At 33.6% G+C, this 10,431-nt stretch overlaps 1 long non-coding RNA gene across 1 annotated transcript; it reads right to left on the bottom strand.

Annotated features, from left to right (window-relative positions):
* Positions 1 to 1,387: 1,387 nt before the first annotated feature.
* On the bottom strand, positions 1,388 to 2,127 carry LOC113339366. The gene is made up of 2 exons (XR_003355054.1): positions 1,972 to 2,127; positions 1,388 to 1,697 (listed from the first exon to the last, which is right to left on the bottom strand). It is a non-coding gene; the product is annotated as an uncharacterized LOC113339366 (long non-coding RNA).
* Positions 2,128 to 10,431: the final 8,304 nt, after the last annotated feature.

The raw sequence follows: 10,431 nt of genomic DNA, 5'->3' as shown, positions 1-10,431 counted from the left end.
AGGAAAGACGTAGTTGAGAAATTGTGGATCACGAAGATTAACCGAATATTTTGGAGAATTTCATCAAAAAAAGGTAAGTGAGGACTAAACCACCTATATCTCAAGTTATACTCATCTTTCTATCATTTGAGACGATGTCTCATATCTAATTAGACTAGTTTGCATAGACAAGAATTTCAAGGCGAGTAACAGATTTTTTTTTATGTTACAAGAAAATCTGTAACTGTAGAAAAGTGTTATTAAATTTTTACAAGATAATATGAGTCAAAAATTAGCAACTCTAGTAAAACTTTAGGACGGAGAAGTTATTAATTTTTATTTAATAACGCCCATATTTCCGTTACAAGGATAATATGAGTCAAAAATTAGCAACTCTCCTAAAAATTTAGGACGGAGCAGTTACTAGTTTTTATTTAATAACACCCATATTTCCGTTACGAAATCAATTGCGACTCCAAATTATTAACGACACCATGTTTGCTACTAAATTTTATTACAACCTTTTTGTAACGGCTTATACATGCCCACTTAGCAACATCCTATTCCAATTGCTAAATGAATCAAAATGGTTTTGAACTTTGGTTAGTTAGGATTTATGTTTTATATTTAGGTAAAAGTTATTTAAGTAACTTAAAATAATTAAGGGTAACTTAGAAATCTAGCCACTTCTAAGACATCCCTTATAAAACCATCCTCGATAAGAAAATAATTTTTTATGCCAATCAACTATTTTCTTTCTTCTCGCACCCCGTTTTCAAAAACTAGAATAACTCACCATCTTCTTCCTTCGTTGCTCAGATCTAGTTCCTTTAGGGAAAGATTCGAGAAAGGATGTTTATTTTTAAGATCTATCTCGTTGTTTTAATAAATTTATTCGTCATTAGGGCGATCATTTTCTTCGCTATTAGAGCAATTATTTTCTTCGTTATTAGAGCGATTTTATCTGCACTTTGATAGTGTTTCTTTATATCGATTTTTTTTTTGATTTGGGTTTTGGATACAAGATCAAGTTCTTCTTTAACCGATTAGTAGATCGAGTTTCGGGTTTCTCGTCACGCATGAGTTTTTGGGCAAACCACTCCCCTCTTATATGATAATCTCTTTTCAAAAAGAAAATCAATCAAAATGGTCGAACTATAATTTCGAATACCATTCCTTCTCCAATCTTTACATATTAGATTTAGGTGCTACTGTTGTGGATCGCTCTTTCTCTTTACAGTTTATTTGCATTTTGCATGTTTCATTGTATATGCTTCATGTTTATGATGTACTGTATTTGTTTTTTCTTAAAATCATCATGTAAAACGTTTCTTAATGGAATGAAATACTAATGGTTTGATTACCCAAAAAAAGTAAAAAAATCTCTTTCACTCCGACCCGGACAAAATAATTGAATCTCTTTTTTATTTATCGATTTGGTTGTGTCGATATTACCAACGACAAGGTAAATAAAACAACAACAACAACATTTTCCTGGATAATATTCCATTATTAGCGGCTTAATATGTTCCAAAAATCTCTCATCTAGTGTAGACAACAACATTTTCCTGGCATGTCATAGTCGACATGAATGGTCTTTGGATCTATTTTTGAAGAAGGAAAAATTCTAATTTGACATGATCCACGGGAATAACCATGTGATTTACATGGTCCAGTACAATCGTAATCTTCGAGACATTGACCGTAGCGACAAACTTCTGCAAAATCACACCACCGAGAACCACTAATTAGTTATTCATCATATTTTTAAAATGAAAATGGTTAATTTCAAAAACAAAGCAGAATTATAATTTCTTTTACAAATTCTAAATTGAAAAATATAATAGTCTTTTTTGCAAATACTCCCTCAAGGAATTATCAAATAATATAACTTCACCAATAGTTTTTTTCTTTTCTTTTTAAGTGAAAAAGGAAACATATTTATTTAAATTGAAAAAACAAACATTAAGTTTTTTTAATCGAAATACTAACCATTAATCCTTCCGGCTGCCTCAACAGAGAAACCACCTAAAAGCAACATGCATAAGGCCAGAGCTACAACCAATTTACTTGTGCTAAAATTAGGCTTCATATTTCCTTTGAGGAACTATGTGCTTTCACTCTTTGCTTCTTTTTGTTTTTTTCTTGGTTACACTGTTCAATTGGTATTTTGAGGGCTTAAGAGGCTAGATTAAACACATTGATCTCGTCCCTTATTTCATGGGATTTTGAGGACTTGATTATAGTTGGATACATCAAATATTAATGCTAATTAAATAGGAGGGATTTTCGGGATTTATTTCATTTGTTACACTGTAGTAAATTTCTTTGTTAAATTTCGTAGGCAGACTAGATAACGTTTGTGTGGTTTGGTGTTGGGCTAGGCCTATGGTGCACATTGGATATGGGTGGTAGTGATCAAGGCTTTCAAGGAGTTACAACTACATAATAGGCATACTCAAAAATTGTTCGGCATACTGTAATACAAAACTAGGGTGGTCTAACCCGTCAACTCAACTCGATCCACCTGTAATTTAGCGAGTGGACACCCAACTTGCTTTGAGTGGGTTGGATATGGGTGCATTCTTAAGGTTGGACATGGGTGCATTCAATAAAATTAAACAATTATTAAATAAAATCGTTTCTCTTTTCTCTATGATAACTATAAAACTAGGTTAATCTAGAGCACTCATAGAATTCCAAGAACGTTCAGGACCGAAATGAACACAACCGAGAATTTGACGATTATAAGAAGATATAATGTGTGAGATTTATTGTATCGATTTACATCAACGGCTGACAGTTCAACGGTATCATGTCCACTGATTGGCTGGTAAACCCGATAAATTTTCACTAGGTTTGGTTCAAAGCTACAAGCTACCATTTACTGATGCATTATATTTTCTGCTCTTTCTCTTAAAAGTTTGTAAGTTTTGTTGAGTCCGCTCATGTGGGGGATTGTTGGAATTTTGGAATTAAAATTATTATGTGAGTGAAAATTGGTTTTCCATATTTAAACTCCAAGAGATTGTTTGGTTATGCCTTTTCACTCTAAGACACCTAGTCATGAATAGGGTGTCATGGAGAGTCACTATTTGCCATGGTGATTCGCCTATTAGTGAAAAGACACCTTATAGAGTCGCCATTGAATCTATATAAACTCATCTCTTAGTCTTGTTTGTAGGAGTTTTTTACAAAGTTTTGAGAAGTAGAAAAACAAATTTTGAAGTCAAGAGTCAAAGTCATTTAAGAGCACAGTAATTGTCAGCATTCACTGGCCTAATAATATTGTAGTGCTACTTACTATAAGGCGTGATCATTGTATCTTGGAAGATGACATCCGTAGAACAGTGAGCACCGTATGCGATGATGAATTGTCTTTAAGGAAAGAGGATTACCTCGTCTCGATTAACCAATGTAATTGATAGTCTTATGCTCATCTGATAATGATACCTTCAAGTTTGTCGATCCTAGCTTAATTTGGAGTAACTGGGAAACTCTAATGTGTATGTAACTACCTTTGCGTTATCCTTGGTTTTAAACCTTGTCTCTCTTTTTTTCATTTTAATATAACCTTCTCATTCGAAAAAAAAATCGATAAAATTCAATAGACTTACATAATCCTCGTAATCCTAAGATTGTCGGACCAGGAACATGCTTCCATTATTGTAGATAATAACGTACGGTTTGAACAAGCTAATATCAGATGCAATGTTTTTAAAACCAGACCGGACATCAACCCAGAAAAACAAAAGTAACACAACCCCCCCTTAGTTAGGTCTTGGAACTGGGACAACCTGGGGTGGGTTTAGTTATGATAACTTGCCCGGATCGTTCACTTGCTCGTACCGAACTAAGCAACTAGGAAGGCAGTTTCAACCAGCCTTTGGGCTAACGCTTCCCATGCATGAGTTTCAACCAGGAAGGTAGTTTCAACCAGCCAAGGTTATATTAAATTAGGGCGATCATTTTCTTTGCTATTAGAGCAATTATTTTGTTCGTTATTAGAGCGATTTTATCTGCACTTTGATAGTATTTCTTTATATCGAATTTTTTTGATTTGGGTTTTGGATACAAGATCAAGTTCTTTTTTAACCGATTAGTAGATCGAGTTTCGGGATTCTCGTCACGCATGAGTTTTTGGGCAAACCACTCCCCTCTTATATGATAATCTCTTTTCAAAAAGAAAATCAATCAAAATGGTCGAACTATAATTTCGAATACCATTCCTTCTCCAATCTTTACATATTAGATTTAGGTGCTACTGTTGTGGATCGCTCTTTCTTTTTATAATTTATTTGCATTTTGCATGTTTCATTGTATATGCTTCATGTTTATGATGTATTGTATTTGTTTTTTCTTAAAATCATCATGTAGAACGTTTCTTAATGGAATGAAATACTAATGCTTTGATTACCAAAAAAAAAAGTAAAAAAAATCTGTTTCACTCCGACCCGGACAAAATAATTGAATCTCTTTTTTATTTGTCGATTTGGTTGTGTCGATCTTACCAACGACAAGGTAAAGAAAACAACAACAACAACATTTTCCTGGATAATATTCCATTATTAGCGGCTTAATATGTTCCAAAAATCTCTCATCTAGTGTAGACAACAACATTTTCCTGGCATGTCATAGTCGACATGAATGATCTTTGGATCTATTTTTGAAGAAGGAAAAATTCTAATTTGACATGATCCACGGGAATAACCATGTGATTTACATGGTCCAGTACAATCGTAATCTTCGAGACATTGACCATAGCGACAAACTTCTGCAAAATCACACCAGCGAGAACCAATGATTAGTTATTCATCATATTTTTAAAATGAAAATGGTTAATTTCAAAAACAAAGCAGAATTATAATTTCTTTTACAAATTCTAAATTGAAAAATATAATAGTCTTTTTTGCAAATACTCCCTCGAGGAATTATCAATAACTTCACCAATAGTTTTTTTCTTTTCTTTTTAAGTGAAAAAGGAAACATATTTATTTAAATTGAAAAAACAAACATTAAGTTTTTTAATCGAAATACTAACCATTAATCCTTCCGGATGCCTCAACAGAGAAACCACCTAAAACCAACATGCATAAGGCCAGAGCTACAACCAATTTACTTGCGCTAAAATTAGGCTTCATATTTCCTTTGAGGAACTACGTGCTTTCACTCTTTGCTTCTTTTTGTTTTTTTCTTGGTTACACTGTTCAATTGGTATTTTGAGGACTTAAGAGGCTAGATTAAACACATTGATCTCGTCCCTTATTTCATGGGATTTTGAGGACTTGATTATAGTTGGATACATCAAATATTAATGCTAATTAAATAGGAGGAATTTTCGGGATTTATTTCATTTGTTACACTGTAGTAAATTTCTTTGTTAAATTTCGTAGGCAGACTAGATAACGTTTGTGTGGTTTGGTGTTGGGCTAGGCCTATGGTGCACATTGGATATGGGTGGTAGTGATCAAGGCTCTCAAGGAGTTACAACTACATAATAGGCATACTCAAAAATTGTTCGGCATACTGTAATACAAAACTAGGGTGGTATAACCCGTCAACTCAACTCGATCCACCTGTTATTTAGCGAGTGGACACCCAACTTGCTTTGAGTGGGTTGGATATGGGTGCATTCTTAAGGTTGGACATGGGTGCATTCAATAAAATTAAACAATTATTAAAACCATACCGGACATCAATCCAGAAAAATAAAAGTAACACAACCCCCCTTAGTTAGGTCTTGGAACTGGGACGACCTGGGGTGGGTTTAGTTATGATAACTTGCCCAGATCATTCACTTGCTCGTACCGAACTAAGCAACTAGGAAGGCAGTTTCAACCGGCCTTTGGGATAACGCTTCCCACCCCCCACCCCCCCCCCCCCCCCCCCCCCCCCCACCCAAAAAAAAGTAACACAAAAAACCCAAATTTTAATATTGGTTTATCATAAAATTTGATGAAACCAATTTTTAAAATTTGAAGTTTTTTTATCAAATTTTAAAATTTTGGGATTTTTGTATCAATTTTATTTAAGGTGGAGTTTTAATGGATCCCAACATTTGAGTGTGATTTTTGTACCACAAGTTTGATCACCTTGAATTTTGACGACTAATTTTGTTAAAATATATTGGAAGTTGGAAAAATTCCAGGGCAGAAAAGCCTCTCTCTACATGTCTCCCTCTCTAAATTCTTCTTGTTTCTGTTTACCCTCTCCTCAACAGCCACGATCAAGATACTTAATATTTCTCCGATTTTAGATCTCTTTTATTAATTATTTTTCTATTTGTAGATTTCTTGATACATGACTTTGAATCAATTTTCAAAAACAACCTAGAAGTTTCCATTTTATTTTATACTCAAAACGGATAAAATCAGAGATTACAGAGATTACAAATTGTAAGGTAACCTTGATCTTGATCTTGATGAACAACACAATTCTTGTTGTGTCCCTGTTGACCAACACACCTGTTTGTGAAGCACGATTATGTCGTAGTTATCCTGTCTGTTGAACGCGTCTGGCATACTGATACTGGTGTTCCCATTAATTTAACCTGTGATGCTAGAACTGTTTATACTGATTTTTATTTTGTGGCATAATTCTGAACTTAATCTCAAAAACGAACAAACCAAATTATTTTGATGTTCTAATGATTCAATCTTCTCTGTTGCAAGTGTTTCCAGTAATAGCAGAACCCACTTGATCAAATAGCAGAACCCACTGATCAAATCTTTGAATGTAAGACAAAAATATAGACTGATGCGTTGAAAAGGATATTTCTGATGTTGAATGAAAATGTAGTGGAAGAGAATCTCGGTGTTTGTATAAAACAAACTATTTCTCCGATTACTCAGATTTTCATGGCAGACAACTACTTTTAATATCCGAAAACTATAAATACAGTAGATAACCAGGGTTAAATGTTAAGCCTATAAGGAAGGGAGGAATGTGCACCCCTGGTTAATAAGTGTGCACAAAGTCACACTCCACAAATAAGGTGATAAAGACACTACTAAAATGCTCCTCATTCCTTCAAAATAAGAAAAAATACCCCTAAAATTTTACGATGGAAAAAGGGGCTTCAAAAGAATCCCTAAAATTTTATTTATTAGAACACCTCATTCAAATTGAGGTTTGAAGGATTACACTGATCAATTACATCAATAAACAGGACAATACAGATGTTACAAGATTTACAATCGAAACTTAAAGAAACGAGATATGAAAATCATATTAAACTTCTGCAGCCCTTTGAAGGATTAAAATCCTTATAATGGTTTTAAACCATTTTTTTTCTTGATCATCAAAGACATCAGATGCTTCCATAAAAGGGAAGTAATATACGCAAATTAATTTCTTTAAAAACGATCTATATATCTGACAAAGTAGATCGTTTTCATCTAGAACAATGCAAATCCAAATCTACCAAAAGAACCTAACTAGAGAATATGAAAACAAGTCCTGATAGTTTTGTGAAACCATCATATTGATCAGAAAACCATAAAAATTGTTTAGAAACAATTTTTATTTATTGAAAAATAAATATATACAAAGAAACAGACTCGATCCGTCCGGTAGATCCGAAAAATCAAACCAAAACCGGAAGATCAAGGATTTAAGTTTTTGAAAAAAGTAATGTTTTTTTCTTATTTGGTTCATAGAGAAAAGAGGAGAGAGAAAGGAGTGAAAAAAAAACACACTATTTAAAGATATGTTGAAGAAGGGGGTTTGGCTAATGCAAATTTGGAAATAATTATGCACGTGAAATACAATTTAAATCCGTGGTCAAACTTTCTTCTTTGCTAATTCCTAATGCTAACTCCATATTTGCCCTCTCATTGTTATCTTTTTACATTTTCTACCACCAAACCCTAACTCTTAAAACATTATGTCTTCTCACTTCTCACATTACCCTCTCCCTTTGCCGCCTCTACAACACCCACTGCACCCCTGTAGCCTTTCTTTTACAACACCCACGACAAACTCCATTAAGAAATCAAGGCCTCGTTGTTACGAACATTGATTTGCAACAAAAGACATACAAATGGTTTTCTCCTTGTTTATGCGATAACGTCACCCGCTGCATGTTGGATGATTAACGTCTCCCACTCTCCCTTATTCTCTTTATGAAGCTTTAATGGAATAAAAAATATTAGTGGTTTTTAGATTGATTGTTTGGAGGTGATTTTCATAATGAAATTTATACGGTTGAACTTTCAGAGAAAAAAAAATCAAGTAAGAAAATGGATTTGATCTTTATAGGCTTAATCTTTCTTTCAGTTACAATGGAACATCTCAAAAGAAAAACAATAGAATAAGAATATAAGAGAAGAGTAAAAATTAGCATAAATTTGGTTAAAAAGACCAAAATCAACAATTCCTAGGTGAAATGGACAGTTAGATTTTGATACTGTTTAAATGGCCAAAATGTAAAAATAGGCAGGATGTAACCAATTTAATCGTGCCTATTTTCAAATATTTTTTCTTATTTTTAATTTAAACAGGATGTATCCAGTTTCATCCTTGCTATTTTTTAAATTTAAGCTACATGAAATCAGTTTCATCCTTACTATTTTATTTTTTGGCCATTTCACCCAAACTATTTTTTATCCGTCCATTTGAACCGTGATTTAAAAATATTTGGACAAATGATCCATTTTCCGAAAAATTAGTATGAAATTGGTTGAAGATTTGTAAAAAATATTGGTCAAAATTTCTACAGAAAACAACCGGGTGAACTGGCAAAAAACCAGCTGAGTATGTGGGTCATCGTTTGGACGGGTATCTCCGGTTCACTAGTTTTTTCTGCATCTTAGTAGTTTACTATTGAACCAGACCGTTTTTCTTACTGGTTCACCGGTTTATTTGTTCAGCCGGCCGGTTCGGTCCGATTTTTAAAACACTGATGGAGGCCCCTACTTCCTGGAATCATTTTCTCCAAAATCCAGCAATCAATTCTGAAAATGATGGAACATTGAAACTAAGTCTAATGACGTGGTTCTATGGTTATGGCCTAGAGTTGCGATAATACTTTTATTGCCTAACTTTTTCTTTTTTCCTTTTTTGCTTCAACAGGCTAGTGATAGTTTTTGTCCTAGTCTTGCTATTGCTCTTTCTATACAAATGTACAGTAATGTAATCTATGTTTCTGAAAAAAAATAAAAAGAAAGAGAAGTTCGACGTGTCCTTTGTGATCATGAAAAACGCAAGGAGAGAGGTGCTTGTGTTAGGCACAGAACATTGTTTTACGGTCCAAAATCCAGCACGGCTTTTATATTCAGAGATGAAATCTAGAAGACTACACAGAAGATCATGTACAAAGAATATTCAATATTTAATTAATGAGAAACATTTGTGGAATCTAAACTTCTTACATCTCTTTCTCTTGTATAACTATATTGGTTGTCATGTCAGAGGTGTGCTAATATATCTTAACATAGCCACAAACCTAATACTAATGGGAAAAAGACATGGGATGATTATGCAAGTCGTTTTTGGTGTCACAATTGGGAAACCATCTTGTATGTCGGGATTAAGACTGGTTTTAATTCTATCTTAATAATCATTTTTGCATACTAGTATAACCTTTTCTCACTCGAGGAGAAAAGAATACATTATTTTTTTTTTTTTTTTTTATAAGGTTAAGGATACCTCCATGTCTCTCCCATCCCCTTCAATGGCTCTAGGCTCTATGGAAGGGGATGAATTATTCATACATGAAACAATTTGAATAAAATGGGGAAAAGAGAAGAAAAAAAATGTGAAATACGTGGAAGTCTTGTTTTCATTTTTTTGTTTTTTTTTCCTGAACAAATGTGAAAATTTATAAGAAAGAGTTTCAGATAGAAACTACGCTATTTAATTTGATATGACAAGAAAAAGAAGGGATCAATATTATATGGCCCATGCACGCACATGGTTGAGAGAGAAACTGTGGTATTTGATTTCTCTTTTTGGAATGGATACTAGATCCACTACACCAAATTCTGGGATTAGAAACAGAACTCAGCCGTTACTAAAATGGGTTGACGGCTAATGCCGTTTCAAAAGTTTTTTGTAACGGTAATGGGGCCATTACGAATTTTGGGTTTTAACGGCATTTGTAACAGGATCAAGCCGTTACTACGTGGCAAGTCGTAACAGCTTACATCCGTTACGAAATTTTTGTAACCTGACAGTCGTAACACTTTATGTCCGTTACGATTGTTTTTGTAAAAAATTTACTGCCCGTCAATATTGACCTGGTCAAAATTAGTTAGTGACCGGCAGTTTATTTTCAGCCGGAAAATATGCCGGAATTCAAACAAAACATACCTGTATAAATCTTTCATTCAATCTGACCAGATTCTATAATAACATCAACAAAACTTGTTCTATTTTATCATTCACCCAACCAAATTCTATGACATCTTCAATAAGTCATTGACTTAGAACTTTAAGAGAACTCCTAAACAC

The sequence above is a fragment of the Papaver somniferum genome, unplaced genomic scaffold (assembly GCF_003573695.1).
Source record: "Papaver somniferum cultivar HN1 unplaced genomic scaffold, ASM357369v1 unplaced-scaffold_21, whole genome shotgun sequence".
Classification (NCBI taxonomy): Eukaryota; Viridiplantae; Streptophyta; class Magnoliopsida; order Ranunculales; family Papaveraceae; genus Papaver; species Papaver somniferum.
This window is presented reverse-complemented; position numbering and strand designations above follow the sequence as displayed.